Below are 25,440 nucleotides of genomic sequence, written 5' to 3' on the forward strand. Positions count from 1 at the left end.
AATGAAATTAAGAACACAATCTATTTTTCCACGGTGAAACTAGCAGTGCCAAAATGAAGAACAGCGGAAAAATACATCGCGTTTCTTCATTTCATGAACATGAACTTCCACAAAGTTGAGCCAAAAACCATCGAATGCAGTGGTGGTTGGGAATTAATAGCCACAAACCAAGCAAGAAAGTGATTGCTGAAGGAGTAATTCTATTTTCTAAATTATAATATTAGCAATTAAAAGTATATATTTGTACGATATATTTGCTACGAAAATTACAATGACTTTTGAATTAAATTAAAATTGCCCTTTGAATAAAATGGTGCCATATAAAATTGACCAGGTATTCTCCAGGCTGAGTACTATTATATTTATCGTAAAAGTGATCGTATAGAGAAAGGGATATTTGGAAGGAAGTGGCATCGTAATTGAAATAGTTTTTTGGACCCCATCCTCAGAGCCCCAAGAAATAAATTCGCGCCATCTACTTGGGGAGCCCCAGTCAAATAAAATGTTAATTTCGATCTAAGTGTGATGAAGGTTAAAGATATCATTTTTAAATTTCCTTTTCCCATGTGTCCGCAAATCTAAGAGGCCCTATGATACAAAGCGTTCCACATTGGGCTGGAATCTCCCTTCACCTGAAAAAATTTTACACTTAGGACAAAAAAAAACCTCTCCAAAATATCTCGTTTACTGACAAACAAACATAATTGATCGAATGAAGATAGCTGACTGTAAGTTTGACAAAACAGATTTCACATCTCCTAAATAAAAGGTTCGTCATTAACAATAAGATTTAAATCTAATGTTTGCAATTAGCCTGATAACCTGCCTTTCTCATTTACATCATCTTTTAATTAAACATATTTCGAGCGATGCTATTATTTCCTTTCATAAATGTTGGTCATTGATGAATGTAAAAGATTTTTGCAACCACGGCAGCATTTGTTCGGACATGATTCGTTCGCAAGAGACGCGTCCCTTATCATATCCAACAATAATAAAACCGCACCGTGGAAAATGAGAGGGTAATTATGAAAAAGAGTCCGCTACATTGGGTGGTTAGCGGTCGGTAATCCTAATCAGAACAGGCATTAGAACGCAAATCCCGCGCCTCTAGTGTGGAGAAGGGTTTGGGATTTGAACCCGCGACCTTTGGCCTCATTCGGAGCGTGACGGCGTAGAGTAGAGTGAGAGAGAGATATGCGGTCCCAATACTTTTGAACCCTCCCCCACGGCCGGATTCGGAGTGAGGAGTCCGCTCGGACAAATACGACAAACAAGGCTCGCGGGAAAAAAATTTAATCAAGAGTTAAACCAATGGAGCTTGAATAAAAGGGGCCTAGGCGCCCGCGGTCTCTTTTCCATACGCGACAACACACACACAAACACATAAAATGCGGATTCTCCCTTCCAACTCACCCTAAACCCCCCTCCCCACCCCACCCACCCACCCACCCAACCCCGCCTCCCTCCTCACTCCACGCACGGAATTAAATTAAATCATCACGCAGGGTTGACTCCCCGGGAATTACTCAAGCGAGTGGAACGCGTTTGCAGTTGTCCCTGCGTCCTCTCGTGAGTGTGTCTGTGTGTGTGTGTGTGTGTGTGTGTGTGTGTGTGTGTGTGTGTGTGTGTGTGTGTGTGTGTGTGTGTGTGTGTGTGTGTGTGTGTGTGTGTGTGTGTGTGTGTGTGCTCACCCCCATTGTATATGCGTGAGCGTACGAACTCGGTGAAATTTCAAAAAATAGATAAATAAATAAAAATAAATACGAAAAGAAAGAGAGAGAGAGAGGGTGGGGAGAGAGGGAAGGAGAGGGTTGGTGAGAGGGAGGAAAAAAACACAAAACGACTCCTTTCACTTCGAAATTGCCGAAAATAATCTCCGGCAAAACATTCCCCCCAGGCCGGTCCTCGGAGAGTTTCGCGGAAAAATCAAAATGACAAATGACAAACAAGCAACGCAAGCGCCACCGCTAAATACCTCTCGGTCTTCCCCCTCTTGTTTTTTCTTCAATTTTTTTTCCTACACACACCCCTCTCTCTCTCTATCTCCCCCTCTTTCTCCCTCTCTCTGTCTATCCCACCCTCTCCTTCACCCTCTCGCGGCCATCCCTCCGCGGGAGAGTGAAAAAAAGAAATAAAGTCCACCACCCTAACAAAACGAGAGAAAAACTCGTCCGTTGGCTCGCCCAATCCCTGGGATGCTCGCCACCGCTGATTCGCCCCCACCCCCCTCCCCTTCCTCCCACCATCCGAACGGAAAACAAAACACAAACACGCGGTGATTTCGCCCGCAATTCCGAAATGCTTCACTCTTTGCCCCTTGCACCCCCTCCGCCCCGCCGGGGCGCGACGCGGCCCTCCTCTCGCGGAGAGCGTGGCGCGGACTCGGGAGTTTAAAAAAAAATAGCCAAACGGAAACAACGAAAAAAAACCTGCGAAAAAGTAAATAAATAACAAAAGACAAACGGGAAAGAGCGGAAGGTAGGGAGTGCTCAGCGCGAGAGAGGCTAGCCGGGCACCTCGTCCGAGCTTTTATGCGCCGGCCACCAACATCCATCCTCCCACCCACCCTCCTCGATTAGCGGGCACACGGAAAAAATTTGAAACGAGAGGAGGCTGAGGAGAAAAAACGCGCCCTGGCGAAGGAAAAAAGAAAAAACCTGGGGCGGACAGAATAAACAAGCGAGCATCGCAAAGCGAAAGGTTTGGGGGGGGGGATGGCGCGGAAGGATAGATGGAAGGGAAGTGGAAGAGGATAGTGCACATAGAGTGTGGGTGAGTTTGTGTGCGCGTGTTGGTGGGAGGGGGTTGAGTACCCTGGAGGGGGAAGGGGGGGGAAGAGGGGGAGGATAGAGGGAGGTTGAATTGGGCGAGGAAGGCAAATATTGCGAGCAAAGAATTAGGGCTGGGGTGGGATGGGTCGTAGAGGGAGAGAGCGGGGATGGGAGATTGTCAAAGGGAGTGGCGAACCGGTGACGTAGCCAGGACACGGAGCACGGGTGGATGTGTGAGTGACGGAGGGGGGGGGGACATAAGCGAGGCGTGGGAGTTGACCGCGTGCGTTTTTGGAGGGACCAGCGAGGGATGGATGGGAGAGGGAGGAAGGACAGGTCGAGGAGGAGGCGGGGTGAGAGTTTTTGCGTCGCTGTGTGCGTTATGTGGGGGAAAGGGGGGGCGAGGGGGGCGTAGGGAGGGAGAGCGTGGATCGCGAGCTCTCGCTAATGGCATAAACGAGTCGCCGGGCAAACACCAGACTCTCCGGAGCCCAGCCGGCGGACAATGGGGGGTTGGGCCGGGTAGTGGCGGCGGGGAACGGTAGAGGGAAATGAGGGAGTGTGGAGGGCGAGGAAGGGCGGGCGTGCCACACCGGGTGTGGGAGGCAAAGAGTAGGCGGGAGAGAGTGGAGTCCGACGGGCGCCGTAACCGCCTCGCGCGGCCCAATTACAATTCATGCGAGCCGTGTTATGTGTGAGTGCTCCAGCACTCCAGCCACCCTCTGGAGTGGCGGAGAGCCGTGGCCGATCCTCCGCCTCCTTTCCCGGAAAATGGAGTAATGCCCCCCCCCTCCACACTCCGACCTGCGCCCTTCAAATCAACCCCCCTATGTATTAGTATTAACACGAGTGTCGTCGTAGCCGTCAATTTTCCGCGAAGCATCCCCCAAACCTCTTCGCACGTAAACACGCAAGGTGGGTGGGGTGGGTGCAGGGGGGGGGAGGGGGATGAGGGTTGGAAGACCGCACCTCTTGTTTGTCGAGAGCGATGCTTTCTCTCGCCACTCTCACATCTCGACCGCACGCAACACTACCGTTGGGCCGCGTTCGGGTTCTTCTATACGGACGAAGGCGACCCTTTCTTCCCTCCCCGCCGAGAGAACCGCGTGGTGTCGGCTTATTTGGGGGTGAGGAATTAGCGGAAATCCGATACGTCCCATGTTCCTTCCGCCTGTGCAGTGAATCGGGGGAAAGAGATGGTAATTTGTGCAAAAAAAAGGGTTTTAATTAAGAGCGCGCGCGGAGAAACGCGGTGGGAAGAATTGGAATTCTTTCATTTCCGCTCCTCGCCCAACTCCTCGGGTTCACTTGGCTGCGATTTCGGAATCGAACAGGATATGCCTGAAATCCGAGCGTGTCTTCAAGTAATGCTACGAAGTTGTCGCATTATTCTAATCGAAGATGGTCGGTCGAGAGAAAGTGAAAGCGCGAGCATTCCAGACATTGAACTCGATGGTTTTGAGGCTTTACTTTTGAAAATTCATGACCACTGAATAAATAAACTTACTAGTACTTTTTCACCCAAAAAAGTAGCATTTGGTGTAGTTAAATTAATTTCGTTTATTCAGTGATTCCAAGCATTACTTAAACGTTTAGAAATAAACAAATCCTTCGTTCACTAACAAGTCGCATAGAAAGCATAATTTGAATGCCGCGTGATATTGGTAGAGGAGATAACAGTGAGAATCGAATCGAAGGGAAATCGAATGTATAATCGACGTATACGAGGTATACTCAGAAAATAACGGGAAGTTTTGAATATCGCAGGTTCGAAGAGTCCAATTGTGATAAAATATGTTTTTTATTGTGTTGGCATAAAGTATGATAACTTTTCAGCTGTATTCATTGTTTACACTTTGTCTGTGGCAGTCGCTAAGGTTAGACGTGTTTAGATGAGCTCGGCGATTTTGGTTTGTTAAAAAAATGGATCAAAGAATTTGTATCAAGCCTGTAGTTTCGACGTCATATCCGTAAACCTACTTTTCGTCACCTGTTTTAACGCGTCTCATTGATTCTGCATCGTCGTTGACTTCATTTTTATGTAACTTCCAATCGCCGCTGTTTTTGTTCAAAATTCAACTATTTAGGAACAAATTTTGTTGTCACGCGTTTCATGCCCAAAGCATTCGAAAATAGTTCGTGCCATGAGCCAATTCCACATGCCAACATCATCAGCGACTTCTCTGATTGTGATTTCGCGATCATTCATAACCATTTCTTACACTTTTTCCACGTTTTCATCGGTGGTTGATGTGTTGGCGTTCGTTATCTTGAACGTCTTCACGACCATCTTAGAAAGGCTTATACCACTCGTCAACTCTTTTTTTACTCATAGCAGACTCACCATTTCGGCCTTTGTTAATATTCACACACTTCGTTACACTTTATTTCATATTTTACGCAATATTTGATACAAATTCTTTGATCCATATTTTTAACAAACGAGAATTGCCGAGCTCATAAAAAGTACGTCTAACCATAGAGCGGCGGCTGCCACAGACAAAGTAAACAATGAATGAAGCTGGAAATTGTATCATACTTAAGGGGCATGTATACCATACATAATAAAAAAAAATTGACGGCCGGACTCTCCAAACGCGCGAAATTTAAAAATTCTCGTTATTTTCTGAACGCACTTCGCATAAGAAATCATTTTTCCCGACACAAATCGGGAAAAAAAATACGGCAGGAAACATCACGCGCGAATATTGAAACTCCTCAACCCGAATTGATACAGAATGAACGCTTTATCACCGATTACTTTAATGGCTGGTGACCTAAAAACCCTTCCGAACACGCCCTTGTGCTGGCAGGCATGGTTAAGATGTGAATGCAAATATTTACCGGAGCCCTCTCTAATGACGGGCTCTCCCAAGCGGGAACCTCCTTACAAAGAGGGAAGAAGCACAACCCCGAATTGAGTCTCTCGCTAGATTCTCTCATAAAACCTGCCAGTCATCAGAGATCACTATCTAAAATATTGTAATGTAATCAAACATTTTCCACTCTCCTTATTCCCTTATTTCTTACATATAGCGGTCAATACCTCCAATTCCCTCATATCTTACCAGTCAATATCTATTCCCACCTTTAGTGACTTCTCGATATGGCGGCTATGTTGTCAAATTTCGTACTTAATGTTTCCAGATCGAGATTAAAAACTCGTGCTTTCAGAGGATTTTTTTAAATGCCTAAATAAAGTACGTATTTCCATCGATAGAAAAGTGAAGTGAAATTATGTCTAAAACAAGTGAATTTGACCGACACAAGTCCAATAGTCTAATAAATTAAATCTTTAAAAATTCCAACAATGTCATACGAATCAGAAATGTTTTCACACCACAAAGATGGCTTTTGTATCTTTGCACTATTCAGAGGGGTGAGAATAATTTACTTTTAGAGAGAAAATTTTTATATCAAATCATGGTTGGTCTTTTTTTATTTTTATACAATTCACATGGCTTCTAATCAGAACTAATTTGAATTGAAAGGAGGAAAGGAGTAAACGTGACGGAAACGTTGATTTAATTAGCCCAGGAGCCCTTGGATTCATGGATATAGCAGTCAAGACTGAAGGTTTTGAGAAAAGTATAGAGCATCATAGAGTTTTGGTGCGGCACCAAAGGAATTATTATGGTCCCAAATTATGGTGGTCCACCAGGTTAATTATTATGGTCCCGAATCCAACCTCCGAGATATAATAGGAAAGAGAAAAATCCCGTCATAGACAGATTAAATTACTCGTTTTCTTTCTCACTATACGACATTATAACAAAATCAAACACAATGACCTGAATTTGTTTGTCTTAATACAAAAAATGTATTGCCAGACTCACCAATTACAGCGTGCTGTAGATATTTATGTATTGTGTTGGTGCATGAGGTTTGTGTACAAGAGCAAATATGTATTCAAGTGTATATATGAACTAATATTTATAAACTTATGGCTGGCTTCTTTCTCTTTAGCAGTGATGCTGAAAATGTATCATTACCCCCATCGTTCTACGGTAGTGGATACTATGCTGATAAAATTAAAGAGATCAAGTGTAGAACAGATGGATTTAAGATGCCATTTTTTTCCACGAGCGATAAGGGATGAGAATAACATTGTTCGACCGCGGTAGGGTCATATTCGGGTGAAATTATTCTGGTGTGTATTCACCCCCACCCCCACACACCCTGGCGGTGGCTTGCTGGGTATATTTATATATATATAAATAAAAACATCCCCCGCCACATGCCCTTGAGGCTGCTTGCGGGATATTATGTAGATTAAGATATTTACGTGATCAACTTGCATGGTATTTCACATGCACAGTGTGTTAAAGTGTGTTACGAGTGTGTTAAAGCCGTAGATTTAATTCGTGACGAAACGAATAATAGATATTTAAGAAGGTATAGTCAAATCTACCCAAAGGATGATCCCTTCCTTTTCCCATATCAGTGGGTAACAATGGTAAAATGAAATGATTTTTTTAAACAGGAAATTGCTAGAGTACAGGGTTCGTCCGGAAAATAAGTGTACTGACTACTGATTTTTTCCCGCCGCTCCAGGCGCGCCCAGCACCGCTCTGATGGGCTGCGATTGGAGGGGGGTATGTTGGCAAGTGACGCTGAAAAAGGCAGTCGGCTCTGAGCTGTGGTGTAGTGAGGAGCTCTGTTAACGCGAACCTCCACGCTCGACCCACGTCACGGAACGCGATGCCGAAGCAGCGTTATTCCATCAAATTTGCGGTAAAGCTTGGGAAATCGTCTACCGAAACTGTCGGTATAATTAACCAGGCTTACGGGGAGTCAGCCATGTCCAGAAATATGATCTTTCGGTGGCACAAGATGTTCGTGGAGGGCAGAGAAGAGGTCGACGACGTGTCTTCGAGAGGTTCCCGATGATGCCTTCGCGGGAGCGTTCCAGGAATGGGAACGCCGCTGGAACAAGTGTATCGACTCACAAGGGTCCTATTTTGAGGAATATTAGCTTAAGATATGTAAAAGTGTAATAAATATTTTTTCCTGAGCTCAGTACACTTATTTTCCGGACGAACCAAATATAATATTTGGCAATGAACAACTTAACCCTTTGGTGAAACCACTGCATGGTAGTGGGATCATCTGTAGTGAGTAAGCAAGGGGTGAATGACCGTCTCCGAGATGAGTATACCAGTGATGATTTAAGGGAGGAAGGGTCGACTGAGGTGAGGGAAGAAGGGAGTCAGGCACTCGGGACGGGAGGAGACTCTAGCGGTGGGTTTCCCCTAACCCGCCCCCATTTAACACGCAGGTTTGTGAATTGCACATATTTCTAAATAAAATCCCGGTTTGTTTCTCAGAGCGTTATTCAACTCTTTCCCACGATATTAGTCAATGCTTCCATCAATGCCTCAAGGTTCACCCGTGAGTCATCCGCCCCGACTCATTGGTCTCTCCTTAATTGCCGCCACTATCTCTCGCAATGACGCAGGGAAAAAAGGTTGCTTAAACATAATTGCCTAAGACGAAGATTATGAAAATACAATATCAAGTTAACCTTTTTCGATCTTACGTGCTCCGCTAAAAGCAAAATCAATCAAATTGTTGGTTTAATGCCTAAGAACTGGTAAATTACTATGGAACGTGAAATTACACTCATGTTGGTAAGTTGTTTCTTTTATATCTGCGGCATATCTGTTGGCTCCAAATCGCATGGCTAGGTTGCAAAATCTACTGGATGCATAAAAATTATACCGAATGAGTACCACCCTATATTTAAATCAAATATCATACTGGTGTATACATAACATGACTCCCTAAGAAGTGAAGCTAATTATTAGGTATGAAATCGGAATAAATAAATGCCACGGAAAGCTATATCCGTAGTTTAAGAAAGAAAAATGTTTCAATAAGTTAAAAATGTCATACTGAAGAAGTAGTACTTTGACTTGTTAGGCAATATAAGTCTGTGTCCGGCAAAAACCTACCTTGAACAGTACAATTCCATATAAAAATAATAATATAAGCATTTTTGTAGATATATGTGTGAGAGTATTTTATGTAGTGTAAACAAAAATTTACGTAAGCATAGCTAATGTCTTACCTGCCCCCAGCACATTCCCTTGCAAGGTATTTTATAGACACGCATAGATTTAGAAAATTAAATGACGCTGCTAACTATGTCACAAGGTATGAACCGATGATGGTGTTGATAGCTGACCTTTATGAAGACTCAAAATTTCAAACCACAGTCGGCATCTATCAACTATACTTTGGAAATAAACTTTTTAAGATATATTACTATGTAAAGTAAATCCTTCCCGGTCATTAAAATACGGCCCATACAAACACATGTACGACATGTACTTTTCTATGGCAGGAGGACATGAACGATAGTGGAACCAAAAAGAAGAAAATTTTAAGCGACCGTGGATGGTGTCATAAAATAGAGTTATGAGATAATTAATGTGGTCCTTGAAGAGCGGATTAAAGGAGAACTCAATGAAAGGCAATTGAAGTAGTAGTTTTGAGGGGGGGCGACCGACAGCTAAGGTCATTTGCGCCATAGGGGAAGGACAGGAAAGGATGAAGGGTGGAGAGAAACCCGGCGTCGGCATTAGCCTACTCTTTACGAAAGGCGCCAAGGGGTCCGCGGCTTAACGTCCCATCCGACGGACGGCGTACTCACTCAAAGTGCCCTCCACAAAGCACCTCAAGTAGGGATCGAGAGGCAATTGAAATAGGGGGAAATAATTCAACCGTATTTTGTATGACGTGGTGTAAGTATATTGTTAAGAATCATAATGCAGTTTTTAAGTATAAACGCACGGTATATAAATTCTCATAAATAAGTGGAAAGTTTAGATTATGTCCTTTAGTTGTCATCGAAGGGGGAACTTTCAGATGTAAAAATTCTAAACCGCAATAATTTACTTAAAAACACGCAATGGAGTCTATGCAAAGGGAAAATAACTATAATCACAGAAGAAGGCACAGGATGAAATAAGCGAAGTGGGAGATTGAAGGTGTCAGCACAATGAGGCATAAGGATTGGAGAGACCGGCAGGGAAAAGCATTACATGGAGGTCTACCACGAACAAATATTATGATTTATATCCCATCATGATACCCTAGGCATTCGTTCGAGAACTCAGTGAACTTTGATAAAGCATAGAGAATAAATACGAGGCACCAACCCTCCAGACGCAAGTGGAGAGGAAAGTGGGCATAATAAAATGCTCTGAGACATAAAAGATATGTTAATGCCAGGATACGCTATCTGCCTGCCAGTCTTTTCTTTACATGGAAGAGCAAAATGAGTATCAATTGTACGTTCAAAATTATTCTCTCAAGAAATAACTCCCTTACCGATATTCCGGCCCTACCCAACCTCCGATCTTGAATCCCACTCTCGCTTCTCGATGGACCCAGGCCGACTCATCGTGACGCGCGCCTTTTGGCCCTCGCGTCTTGAGATGCAATTCTTTCGGTGACCCGACCATCCTCACTCCCACTCCAATACCCCCCCCTCCCCGTCGAGGACCGCTTAACACCCGTCCCCCCCCCCACCGCACCCGCCGGCGACGGACGGGCCTGGTACACGAGAGGGACGGCAAGCAGTGCGAGGCGAGGAGAAGGTAGGTACGTGGGGTTATCGTATTTCATAAACTGTTACTAAGAAATAGCCGAGATATCTGAATAAAATTTACTCTCCATATTAATATATTCTTATATACATATTGTTGTAAATTACGGCTATTAATGTTGATTAGTTTTCTTTCAGGAAGTCGTAGATTGAAGTAACTTGTAGCATGGAGAAAATGGCAACTCGCAGTGTCATCAAGTTCAGTAATTTGAAATTCCGGGATGTGAAGAATACTAACCGGTAATAAATGTTTAAATTGCATGTGTCTGCCCTCTTTCAATGATTTTTTCTTGTCCTCTTTTTGTAGGTATAGGAACAGCCACTAACTATGCAATGCTCGTAATATGTGTTGGCATTTTCCACGCGGTTTTTGGATGGATCGCAGGGTACAATGTGCACGAGGAAATAGAGAAAATGTATGTAGAATGGCTGGTGACCTACCACACCCTGCCACACGCCCTTCTGACGGCTTGATAGGGAATTGCGTAGATGTAGATGAAAGGCTACTATGCCCGGCAACTCCTATATGAAATTATGGCTGTCTATGGAAATGATAGCCTGCCATATGACACAGTGGTAAGTGGAAAAGGAATTTTCAAACTGTCCAAATGTCCCTCATAGACGATCCAAGAAGACCATCACTGCCACACTGTTGAAGCTGTCACAGTGAAGAAAGTTGAGGATCCTACGTATCCTACGTATTCGACTGAAGAGCAACCATCTAAATGGATATGAATGAGACTTAGTTTAGCCACGGCAGTGTGTGAAACATTATTCACGAAGAATTGCACATGCCAAAGGTGCCAGCACGCTGGTTTCCACGACTACGGACTCCTTTTCAAAGGCAAACACGCCGCGACCTGTCGAGGAAGGTGTTGAACCTTTTAGAGCAAGACGAAGAGAATGTTTTGGGCCGACTGGTAATAATGGATGAAGCTTGGATCTATTAATATGATGCAGAGATCAAGGAGATGAGCAGAAGCAAGGCGGTCCATCTCCCCTCAAGAAGGCTAAGGTGCAGAAGTCAGCAGGGAAGACCATGCTGTATGTTTTTAGGACTGTCGTGGGGTCATCTCAACAGGCAACCAGGAGAAGGGTCAGACTGGTGCCTATTACTGCACACTGCTGAGCAAATTGCGTGATGCCCTGAAAATTTAACGGCGCACTGTGATCACCATAAACATCCTTCTTCTTGTAGAGAATGCATCTGCTCACTCAAGGTCACATATTTGGCAACACAAATCACGTCATTCAAGAGGTGGTGCAGTGGTTTTTTTATGCAAACCGCTGAGCTCTACAATTACGGCCTGCGAAAGGTCAAGAAACTCTGGGAGAAATGTTTGACCCTCGCTCGTAACTACGAAGAGAATTCTTAAGAATAAGAAATAAAAGTTAAATTTTTATCTCGATTATTTTTTAGGAATAAAGAGAAATATTAATATGCCCCCTCGAATGAACCCATTCCGGCGAAAGCGCCAAGAGTTGTAGCGGAGGCACGATGCAATAACTTGGTGGCGTTGCCGGATTATTAAAAGATTTCGCTTGGGAATCACTTGCATGAGAGCTTAATTTTATTCAGAGGTTCATCTTCCGATGTACAGTGCACTTCTCCTCGTATAATACATTCAATCAGGCTATTGATTCAATATCTGCAATCAAGTTTGTAATACAATAGAGGTAACGTCAGGAGATTCCAGGGATTTGTTATACAGTAGGCCCAATTTTACACATATATCAGAAAAAAAACAACAAATAGAAATAGATTTCAAAGATAAATCCGTCGGTTTGCCGGACGCGATGTAGTTTACAGATAGATTTGTAGCCAGACACCATTAAGGTGACTTGCAGGGTTTCGTTTAATTTGAGGTGTAGAATGAAGACTAGAGTGCAAATATCTAAGTGGGAGTGAAGCGATTTGGAGAGGAATATAGTATGTAATCCTTGATCAACATAATAAAGAGGGCATTGTGATTTCAGAGTTCGCTATTGTGTATGCCAAAAAAGTGTGCTCATTATATTTCTCCAAATATATGGATAATGGAAACTATGTTTTCAAGCTTTTTCATTTGTTTTTTTCCAAATCGGTACTAGGGCCGCCGCACGAATAATTTTTTCAGTGGATGACAGAGGCACCATCAAAATCTTTCGGGATCCGCGGCCAGAACCATTCGGACATCTGGAGATCATCAGCTCCTCCTTTCCATCGTCATCACCATGCCCGGACGGTATTTCCTCCTCCGCTAACAGGTCACGCAGACTCTGGGAGGGTGGAAGATATTCTAGCAGACCCCCCCTCAGTTCCACCGGCCGTCGCCCGGAGAAGAATATTAGCCCGCCGGCTCGCATCGCGGAGGGAGGATTGGTCGAACGAAAACAAACAACCCCCCTTAGAATAGCACCAAGAGTCGGAGTGGGCGATGAAGATGATGATGAAGATGAAGTTGATTGAAGGGAGAATGGGTGGGCAGTTTCCTCCCTTAGTCGAGTGGATGAGTGCGCGGTGGTGCCACCTGGGAGGTCTGCAGTCCACTCCAGGGAGAGTCTCCGTGACGAAGGCAGTCCAAACCCCGTCCCCTCCGTCTCCCGCCCGCCACCCTCGCATTCCCCTCGGCGGGAGGAGGGGAGGACGAAGAAGAGGAAGCCCTCCCCGAGTGGTCGTCGCCGTGTTCCCGCTGCTGCGGGCGAGGGAGGGTGGGCGAGGACAATGGTTGGAGGTCGACAGTCAGTCGTCCCGCGAGGGCCACCCGGCTTCGCTTGCCCTGGACATTCGCCCACGCATACATGAGCCCATACAAACACACGCGTGAACTATGCACACGAGGACGCTGAAAGGATAAAGGACAACATAACTTGGCATGTTCATGGTTTGGCGTGAAAAACTCTATTCTGTTACTCCGTTATTATTTTATCCATGGTCCATTTTATCTTTTTTCGACCCACTTGCTGCGAACAAAAAATCGGTTTTTTTGCCACCTCATTGCTTTTAGCCGCATAAATGTTAAGGTTTCTGAAACTTGAAATACTGGTAGTTGCAAAAAAACAAAGAAAACAGTTGACTCTGACTTCAAGTTCATTGACTCAATATACATAAATTCTGAAAATTGGAACGAAGCATATTCAAGATATCTCATTAATGATTAAACAATGAATTGGGGTCGCAATTTTATTTCTGAACGAAAACGGATAGTCGACGGGATTATTTTGTAAACACAGCGTTTGACGTCACTCAGTAAAGCGTGATCGGTTTCCTGTTTCTTATTGCGTCAACAGCATCCATTGAAAAGTAAAATATAAAGATAGGCAACACCCCACAAACGGCGATAGTACCGTACGGCGAAGATCATCAGGGCTCTAGCCATTTACGAATAAATATACAATCTTACATAAGCTCTTATCGGTATCTGAATCTTTCGGTGACGGGGATTCATCTCTATCATTTTATCCCGGTGCACCTGAGTAATTTGGGGACATGATAATCTCACCTCGGCGTCACAAGAAAACTCCAATGTTCTCTGCCTTTCTAAAAGTCCTAAGTCCCTCCTGTTCTCTTCATGAATAAATAACCTCCCAACCTAATTCCCCAACATACCCCTGGCGCTTATTCCCGCAGAAATTTTAAAAACAAAATCTAGAGGATTTATTCTGAACCTTTTACGAACTTCTTAAATTCATGTTTTTCCTATGGTTTCCAAATACTTGCCGCCCATCCCAAATGTGACCGAACGAAAGTGAAGCAGATCCTAACTTTTGCCTTCCCTTTACATTTTCCTGCCAATCCTACAATTTCCTCGTCCGATGAAACCGAGTTTGATTAACGCTGTTCCGCATATTCTTCTGATATGTGTATCCCATGACAGATTTCGATTTATGACAGATTTATGTTTCGGGGAAGAGAAGAAGAGTAGAACCCGGCGTCGACATTAGCTTGCTCTTAAAGAAAGACGCTAAGAAGTCCAAGTTCCGATGAATTGCTCATTTGAAGGGTGCTCTACTCCTTCTCATAAAACATCAATGCCGAAGGCCTGATTTGAAGCCATAGCTTTAAGATGTGCGACGGTTCCTTGAAGAAGATGAGCCACGAATGAGTGCCATAAGTCGAACTGAGCGTTCTATTGTCTCTCTGAACCAGTCCTGCATCAGAACATCTTTCGCAATTGATCTTCTCATCTATTTCCACATTTACATCCGCATGATACCTTCAAGACTATCGACAAGGTGTGCAACATGAGGTGTATCCAAATAGTGCGCGAATAGTCGTGATCACAGCTTAAATAAAAGGCTAGTAATTGCAAAAACATGTCATATTAAGTAATAAAAAATGTCAAGTGTCAAATTCGGGAAGAAGAGATCATTTTCATTAGTTTTTATATCATGCAAGCAATCAAACAAGTCTACTATTCCTAAAAGTAATGATAGCATATTAAGCAATAATAAAACAAATACTAACGAAGAAGGAAAAAATATTCTTAATATAGGTTACAGCTTTTACCATTATTTAGTACTTACTCATGGTCACTAAAATTAAGAAATGAAGATAACAGAAAAACGAAATTTATAACATCTGCATTACTTAATATTACAGTTTTACATGTGGTTTTACTCTTAATCGGTCACTTAATACCACGCGGGTGATCACTTAATTGCGGCGGCTTGCGTGGTGCTATGTAGATGTAGAATATTACTTTTACTTTCCTAGCTCATCTTGGTCGCAGTTGATCTTTTCTCCTCTATTGGAGAAAATTACACATTAATGTATTCGTGTCACAAATCTATATCTTTAATCGTGTGCTCATAGTCTTGTCTTGTCTCCCAATATGAAATATTAATTTATAGTGAACGTCTTTATTCCTTCTTTTTTTATAATATTTTAATACTGACGGCTGAGTGTATGAACTTTTTAATGTAATCGTTTCTTTCTCGTTGAAGTCGCATAATTTAACTGCGGAATCCGTGCATTACAGCTTTCTCTACATAACTTAACATTTGACACCAAAGCTTATAAATTCAAAATGAAGCGAGAATTATCTCAAATCCACAATTTTGGATGCTGTTCCTCTGAATGGTGCGCCAACGCTTGAACATGATGTTCAATAGCAAAACTCTTCGGCTCGATATGATGGCGCGTCTTTTGTGATTAAGCTCAGTCATTCTTTCCGAATTAATGCAACACATAACAGAACTGTAAAGTGAAAGTGTAATCAATGGTTTGCATCATAATGGCCTTCATGATTTGACGCTTTGTTGAGAGGATATCGTTATGGAGATCAAACAAAGTTCGTATGAGAATAACGTCCCGTATCATCTCAATTATCAGAACTCATCCCCAATTTCATGCTCCCGAAATTTTTCCTTACGGAATCAATTCATCGGGAAAGGTAAGAGTTGGACGTTAAATTAAATGTAAAACAAACACATGCGTACAAACAATTGTTGTTTGCATAAGAAAATCTCAAAGCACAGGAAATCGTTATCACTATGTATACTAACTTGCTCTTCATAATTTAATGAGTTCCGTGGAATAAATTTTTATATTGGCTTTGGCATTTTCCACTTTAGCCTTCGGCGGAGATTACGCAACCGAAAATGAAAAGGCCAGCGATAAAAAATTAGAATCAAAGAGATTAATTTTTTTACTCGGCATTTGGACATGGAAGAACATTTAATCTGCTGTCAATTTATCTCAAGAATGGGAAACAGTGAAAGATATTAACTAAACCAGAAAATTACATATTATACCTCATAAATTCTATATTCTGGCTCATGCATTCAGTCCTCCAAGTATTTCCTATTATTACCACCACCATATTTTATTGTTTTTTAACCCGAAATACTAGTTACAAAGTAAATGGAAATCGTAAAAATTTGGCAATCCACTCATTCAATTTCAAATTTAGCAACAAAGTATGAATCCCGTGAAAAAATGTTTGCTGAAGTTGCTTCAAAAATATTTCCATAACGTCTTCTGCGGTTAATTAAGGCTTCTGCAATCAACATCGGTTTAATAAGATCAAACCGAAGATTTCACGCTGATTTAATAGATAATATATTTTTACAAAACACATAGCTTCAGAAGAGTGCTGCGGTTAATCTAGACGTGTTAGCAATTTCTGGCTCTAAATGTAGCATAAATACATGAATTAAAAAATAGATGACAAGCATAGAACTAAAATGAGTATGAATGTTCACGCTGTCATACTTTTCTAATGTATGCACACCGTGGAGTGTTTTTTTTATGGTTTGGTTTTCTCTTGAGTAAAGAATTTATTTAGTGTTATCAAGTTATTTTTAGTGTTAACAATTTTTTCAACTTTTACTTCGGATTAAAATCAATTGCGGGTCTTTAATTGGTAGCCAATAGAAGTGTAAATTTCTCAACTATTTACTACATTATATCTAAGAGTGCACCCCTGGGGTTAATATAAGATATACTACGGTTTTGGCTTTGTCCCCCATACCTTTACTTTTCAACTCTTCATCTTGCATTTCGTGGTATTCTTTTCCGCTCTCTTTCGTTTGACCGTCTTCCACTTTCCTTGTTCCATCGCTTTTTTTCATTTGTGAAAGGATTCAAAGTCTTCCATTCATAACTGTTATATCAGACAAATGATTCCATCACGGGACTCCCGGTGGCAGTGAAACCTTAAATGGTAGCAAAATAAAATAGTATATTACTCTTATCTCCCTCCCTCTCAACCCACAATTGAGGTATTAAAACCTAAGTGGTTCTTAATGCGAAGGAAGCTGTGGATATAGAACGTACAAAGCAGTTTCAAAATACTTTTCATCTGCAAATGTTTGTTGATAGTGTCGGATGCTTAAACATTAGTTCCGTTGAGACAGTAGATGTTTTCGGAAGGAAATATCGTTGAGAGGTATACATTTTAGAATATAAAACGGATTCTGTATAGCATGTATTTACAGTAAAATGGTACCCCTGTAAGCCTCCGCTTTGTTGTATGATGACAAAGTCAAAAAACACATTTCAAGTGAAGTCACGTTTTTCCCTAAAGACTACTTGGAGCAAACTGGTGACCGGCTGCGTTGAAAGGGCAGACACCCCACCACATTTCCCGACCGTTTTTACCGCGCTGCCATGGTGCTGCAATGAAATCATGCGCATTACTTTCCTAATAGGCCATGTACAAAAGAACTACACCTACCTCAAACGTGATTGTTTAATCTGGTATTGAGATTATATAACTTGTACTTTAACTCGAACGTAGAAGTTAAGTGCTCACGAGACGCCCCGAAAAGCACTCAAGAGCTCTCGGAGAGTGATTTCATCGTGGAGTTCATCAATTGGGAGATGATGTACATCGGTCACCATTCACGAGGATCAAGGTCCCTCGTATTCCCAGATTTGCGCGGAAGAAGTGATTTGACACTCGTATTCGCAATTACAACTCACACTTCTCTCCCTTCCCTTCCTCCCTCGTCTGTATCCCATCACTGCTCCTCGTTCTGAACCACGGTCGTTGAAGTCTCTTCCTCCGTCAAAGATTACGTTTGCATTGGACCAGGTATCATCATAAATAATTTGCGACATCCGCTACGACCTAAATCTAATGCACTATGCACAAAACCAAATTCAAATGTATGCAGCCACCCTTGAGACTACAGGTGTGTCATAGGATAATGAAATTTAAAACGTTGAAATAACCAAGTCTTTGAATTCATTTCATGCAAAAAATTATTGTATGGGAAATCCGCAATACGCATTGTATGCAGTTACATACCATTTGGCAAGTTAATGCACATAATATGTGTGCTTCGTAATGAGCGAGAATGAGAGAAATCTCCTTTCATGACATTACCACCGGAATCTCCCAATTGCCATTTAAGGTGTCTTAACTAAGTAATACCAAAGTTCCTCCTATGAGGAGAACATCATGGATGAATAATTACTTAGCATTTGAGCGGCATATGAAAGGCGGATTCGGTTAAAATTACATCCACACAACACCTCGCAATATGCCTCAAGGTAAGTGGCGGGGGATGTTTGGCCACCTCCCATAAAACAGAATATAACCACCTGCAAAACTAACAAATTCATACCAATTATCACACACAGAGACGTATGTATTCATAGAGAACACATTTTTAATAAAACACATGCAAACGCATATACTAGTAACATACACATGCACATGCACCTACCAGTACATATTCTTTATGCCTATGCAGCGTTCAAATCTTATATTACAGTCATAAACAACCAAGTCCTAGATGAAGATAAACCCACCTAAGCGAGAATTGAACCCGCGACCTCTGGGTTGGCCGGCAAGGACTTTATCCCGCCGCCATCGGGGCCGGCGGCTATCTCCCAAATACTTACAGCGTATTCCAAATGTGGCCTGAGTAGAGCTAAATAGCACCTCTCTTTAACATTCTCATTGCATTTCATTGCATAAAATTTGCATTTCATTGCAAAAAAATACATTAAAGTCTTACATAGTTTGATACTAATAAGAGTGGTAATGCCACTTCAAATGACGCACGGTTCTCCAATTCATCCGCGAATATTTTGCACCAAACATTCCAGGCATCATGCCGCTATTGGTTATTGGAATTTTACTTTATAAAAATGTGCGGTCATTAATTTGTGAAAAAATAATTCTTCATCCCCATGCGCTCCCAATAACGAAAACGCCGAAGTTTCAGTTGTGGAATCCATGGAATACTTCCGAGTGATCTAATACTTTACTTGCTGGATTTGAATATTCATATGTTGCCAGTAAATGAGATCTCGTATAGTGTGGCAGGTACTGATATTTGAGAATTAATTTTAATAATTAATAATTAAGTGCTTGTACTTTGCCACGAAACGTTTATTATAATTTGCAGCGCGTGCCAACGTTAGTACTTTGAGATAACGTACTGACGTCGAAACGCGTTGTACATTGTACATGTAGTAAAAATGTAGTGGAAAATTACATACTTGTATCATTTGTTTATGTCAGTGTAACAATCGAGTAGCTAACCTGCTCGAAAATGCTTAACTCAATCCCATTTATTTTATAATTTGTCTTTTTTTATTTTCTTTTATTCCAATACTTCAGTGCTCTAATTTTTATATGTTTATCAGATATTTTCATTTTACATAAATTCTTAGTTGGCGATGGAATTTTGGACACTATACTAGAGAGGAGAACGTTGGGAAAGTGTGGAAGGGGTAGGAAAGGCATGTTGGACAGAATGAAGGGAGGAAGGAAGTTTAGGAATTGAAGAAGGATATATTGTAATGTCAGGTCCCTGGTCAGATTTCATGAGGAGAGGCGAAGAAAATGTAACGTTGTCCAGTGTGCGTTCATCCAAAATTTTATCTAAAGCAGTAGAATGCCAATTAATATGTATTAAATATAACCCCCAGTTTAAACAATATATATTGCGAAAGTTAAAATTCAATTAAATACTGCTAAAATCAGAGGGATCATGAAAACAATACGTGAGATACTATTAGCGAGGATTAACCAGTTTAATATGTGATTTTCCCGCAAACGAGAAACGCTGATTCCAACCTTGACGCTTGCATTTTATTTTCTTAATGAGTACTTTTACTCTATCAGCACTCTCAGCTTTCGACAAATTTTTGCCTCTTCTCAATAGCTAGTAATCCCGTAGCCAAGAATGACATTGTCCTTTGGGGCTCCTATAGATTAATCTGCATCAATCTTTCTTGTTCTAAAGGCAACACCTTTACATGTTCTCTAGCCTATAAGGGTTGTGCGTCATTCGGGTCCTGCAGACTTAATAAGGGATACATTCTCCGCTAGATTTTCATAGCATTTGCGCAGAAGCGTCGGGGAGGGAAGGATGAGGTGGCGTTGCAGCCGAGGCATTTGCACGTCCGCAAGGGAAGCACGGATCGTGCCGGTGAGTCAGTCACCTATCGGTTAATCCTTCGCCAGCCGCTCGAGACGTCGACCCCTGTTCCGAAATGGCCGTCGGTGAGTGGAGATGGTCAGGGAGCGTTGCATACAATCAGTGAGGCCTTCGAGCCGAGTGATAGCCGACGGAGACACGTCACTTTTTTTATCTCCTACCCCTTCCGAGGGGTCTCGTCCAGGCAATACCTAGCGGACGAATGACTAACGCCTCGCCATGACCAACCGCCTCCACCTCGCCTCCGCCCGAGAAGGCTCTTAATGAGATGGCCTCCCGACAACATTCTCTCGTTCCCCGCCAGACAAGTCATGCGGGCAATGAGGTCATCCGTAATTCCATTCGGCAGTGCCCCGCTGAGAAGCGCAACCAAGTCTTCCAGCCAGCACGAGTAATGGAATCGAATATTCTAAAATCGACGTTGCCGGAAAAACGAGTTTGCCGGCTCACCGAAGCTGATTAATTTACTTTCACCCATCTTTAATTTAATTTGTAATGCGTTTGATAGGCAAGAAAGTCTATTTTTAAAAGTGGTGACAGGGCGGCCGTCAGTAATTACAGACCAATTTCTCTCACTTCTCTATGCTGCAAAACTTTGGAGCACATAATTATCGGCTTCATAATGAGCTACCTTGATAACATTAACTTATTAAGCGACAGTCAACACGCATTCAGGAAAACCATCTCATGCGAGACACAATTAGGATTATTCGCACATGACTTGCGAGTGAATGCGATCTTTTTGGATTTTTCAAAAGTCATTTGATGAGGTTCCCAATGGTAGATTTATTCATAAGTTGAAGTTCGCAGGTATAAACTAGGGTGCAACAAATTGGGTTAAAGAATTCCTCTCAGAGTGGGAACAGATACAAGTCCTAGGCAGCGCTAGTTCCAACAGCATACGAGTGACCTCGGGGGTAGCTCAGGGAAGTGTAATCGGGCCGTTGTTTTTCTTGATTTTTGTTAACGATGTGAATCGCGCAGTGAGAAGTAAGATTAGGATGTTCGCGGATGACACGATGATTTATCGAGAGATATCTGGGGATGAGGATCGTTTAATTCTAGCATAGGATCTAGAACGCATTACTCAATGATGTTTAAAATGGGAATTGTCATTAAATCTTAATAAATGTTCGGTGGCAAGTTTCTTTAAAATATCAACGATATTTGTTAGCAAACTATCTGGAGTTGACCTATAAGTAGTTGATACGGTAAAATACCTAAGTGTTAGATTCACTAAAAACCTTACTTAGGGACCCATTTACGTAAAATCCGCGGGCAAGCATGAAAAAATTGGGATTTATTAGACGCATTGGTGGCAGGAGCGACTAGATGTCAACTCCTATAAGGCCTCATTTAGAATTTTCGTAGAGTATGGGATCCGAGTGAAAAAGGCCTCATTCGGGAAATTGAGAAGGTTCAACGCCGGGCAGCCCGTCCCGTTTAAAAACTCTTACGACAAAACGAAAGGCGCCACTGAAATGCTTACGGGGTTGGGATGGGAACCATTAGAAGAAATGCAATTCAATGCTAGGTTGAACTTACTAAATAAATTCGGACACGTATTTTTTTAGCACCGAGGTCTCGCAAATTATTCGCACTCCTACATACATTGGTCGCTTGGATCAGGCATATAAAATTCGGGAAATAGATGCCAGAACTAGCAGACTCATAGACTCCTTCTTCCCACGGACAATTCGGAATAGCAACTGCAGGGTTACAGATAGCAACAATTCCTCTTGCCACCCTCAGCGTCTAAGAAATAAATATTTCTACTCAATTGTAAGCACTTCCACTTACCTCGCGTGTTTTTTTGTCAAAACTTTTCCCGCATGATTGCATTAGAATGCCATTAAATAATGTAGTGCTCGTTACAGTATTGCTCGCTCTGCCTTGTCTATTATTAAGTTTCACCTCCCACCTCTTCTCTCCCTCTCTGTGGGGGGGACCCTGCCGCTACCTGCCTGCGTTGGGTGATATTCCCTACCTGTGTCCTTACGGGAGGAGGCCATTGTATTTTGCTTTTCCGTGTGGTAGCGAAATTTCGCCTTCTTTCTTTTCACATTCTAGCTTGCACGAAAATGGATACATTTTTACTACATTCTAAGGCGAAAATGTGTGTCAGTTGATAGTATACCATATTTATTTGCATGCGTGTAAGTTGGAATGGTTTTTCATGAAGGCATACGCCACCAATGGGTGGAGGTTTGCATGGACGTGTTGATTTTGCATGTGGTTTTGTTCTCTTTTACGGGTAGTGACCTAACAGCCCCCGCCACACGCCCTTGCAGCAGCTTGCGGGCCCCGACTATTACAGGCCCCGACTTACAATGGCAGATCAGATCACTTAGGTAAAATCATGGAGATTGATGATAGAATAGATCGAGTTCAAAAGTTGTTTTTTACTTGGACCGTTAGATATCAAAATAGATATGACAGGACTCGCGTGGGAGATAATTAGAATTGGCAATTTATCTATTTTGTCCATATCCTGCATGTTATCCTTTCTAATAGACCCATTTTTTTAACTGTTCTACCGTATAATTTGAATATGTGTATCCTTATAGTGAATATTGTCGCATTTAAGTACTTTATTTCGTGTAATTAACATTTTTCGGGTGTATGATCAAACTAATATACGAGGGCCATCCGGAAAGTAGTACCCGTTCGTGCCGCATGAAGTGCTGACGACGCGAGTAGCCGCTGGACGAGGTCAGATAGCTTCAGTGGCTTGTCTGCCTTCTCTGAGCCAAGTTGCGTGACGCTAGCATTGCCTGTGTTGTTTCTGTGATTGTTTACAATGTTTAAAAAAATTGAGAACGCCGCCAGTTGTGAAGTGAGGGCAGTGATTAAATTCCTCAATGCAAGAAACGTTCGCCCATGTGATATTCATCGCCAATTAAAGGAGGTGTATGGAGACAATGTAATGGACGAGTCGTCTGTTCGGCGGTGGTGTCGCAACTTCAACATGGGGAGGGGGAACACACACGACGATGAGCGTTCGGGGAGACCGTCTGTCATTACAGACCAACTGGTGAGCTCAGTTGACGAATTCGTGAGGAACGATCGGCGCGTCACAATTGATGACATCTGTGAGCATTTTCCCAATGTTTCTCGAACAATTGTTCATGAAATTGTTAAACACCATCTGCATTATGCAAAAATTTGTGCAAGATGGGTCCCTCGCGTATCTCAATGAGCTGGCGGCGAAGGACTATGCAGCAGGAATACAGAAACTTGTCACACGTTATGACAAATGCCTTAATTTGCTTGGAGATTATGTTGAGAAGTAGTTTAAAGTATCCTCTTTCAAATAAAATTTTTTATGTTTGTTAATATTTACTTTTGTGTCTTTATTTCACGAACGGGTACTACTTTCCGGATGACCCTCGTATATGTAGAGGTGACATGATTCGAATTAAGCATACATGGCTGGTGACCTAACACCCCCCGCCATATGCTCTTGCGGAGGCTTGCGGGATATCGTGTGGGTGTAGATAAGAGTAATGGGATGTTAAATTTTATGATATAAGTAGAAATATTTTGCAAATTTTTAAAGTAGATACACAAAAACATAAAAAGAAAGAGGAGAAAAAATATAATCTATAAAACTATGCCACCTTAGAATGCTATTTATTCCCTGTTTGATTTGGGGTGCAACTGACTCCCTTTCACATTGTTCTCAGAATAAACGATGTCTGAATCCTTTAAGCATTACAATTTATTTTCCCTCTTCACCCATGGATCCGTAGCAAAATGGATTTCTCAAAGTGTACTTAACTTCTTTTCGAAGCTAATGTGTCTCAAATTCACTTAAGTGATTCATATGATGAACCACTCAACAGATTCAGGCGAGGTGTAGTGGAAGTTTGTCATTAAGAGAAAAACAAAATTTTCGCTTTTCCACAGATTTATTTGTTGCTAACAACGCGTTTCAGATCATCGAAACATCTTCAGGTACAAGAGCTCTTTTACCCGAACGAGAACGAGTTTTTCTCATAATAATATTTTTCAACATTCGAGTGTTTCTCACTTTACCGACATTTCAGTCACAACGCTCTTTTTTCATAATTTTTTTTAAATGACCTCGTTTGCATATATTTAAAGACGTCTAACTCTTCCCTCACTTAACGAGGATCCCAAATACATGCTGCTGCGTGCTCCAGGAGAGCATTGACAGATGAGGAGTAACAGCGGTCTTTCAATCCCTAATCGTCTATCTCCAATACATCTATCCTTGACGGATAGAATGGTTTCAGGCGTCACTTTTTGGATAAAGCCTAATTTTTGAATCTTTTCGGCGCATATTTATAGTATATCGCATCCACTGAATAGAGGTAATGGGTTTAAGTAATGTCTAGAAATGTTATGCATCGTGCCTCTGTTATTCTAGTTTAATTAATGCTGGAAACAGTCAGAGGAGAACAAGTCCTTATTAAAAACGTTCATGGCTGAATATCATTTTCTAATTTAGTCGTATTATCCATACGTTCCACCATTCCAGAAAGCCGTCCAGACCCTTAGCTAATGCATCCTTATTTGTCTGAATGCAGTTCCATCCGTGCCACAATCCCACGATATTATATTGTTATTTCATTGATCTGCTGATGGCATTGACTAGGTTGGGTCATTGTAGTTTTTTCTTAAATAGATTAAATTCGCTTAGCTAAAAGAAGTTTAGCGTTTTATTTTCAAACTGGATTTTAATGTTCTTTTCTAAATATTTAGTGAACGTATCAAATGTATATGTTGTTGAACTAAAGTAAAAGTGAAGTAAAAAGAATAGAGACCTCCGAAATATAGATCTGATGGAGGATGGAAGGAAGTAGATGGGAGAATAGAAGAGGTATCCGTATAATCAAAGAAAGAAGGTCAAGGGGATCGGGATAGTGCGATGGCTAATGTACTCGATTTCCACCCAGAGGGCCCGGGTTCAAATCCCGGCGGCGGCAGATATTTTTCAGAAGTATCCCGATCCCTACTTGAGGTGCTTTGTGGAGGGCACTTCGAGTGAATACGTCGGGTGTGCACCCCTTAGCACGTTTTGTTAAGAGTAGGCTAATGACAACGCCGGGTTTCTCTCCAGCCTTCATCCTTTCCTGTCCATCCCTAATGGCGCAAAGGGCCTTAACTGTCAGTCGCCTCCTATTAGAACTACTGATAAGGTCAATT

The sequence above is a fragment of the Hetaerina americana genome, unplaced genomic scaffold, assembly GCF_022747635.1.
Source record: "Hetaerina americana unplaced genomic scaffold, ioHetAmer1.1.p SCAF_9, whole genome shotgun sequence".
Classification (NCBI taxonomy): domain Eukaryota; kingdom Metazoa; phylum Arthropoda; class Insecta; order Odonata; family Calopterygidae; genus Hetaerina; species Hetaerina americana.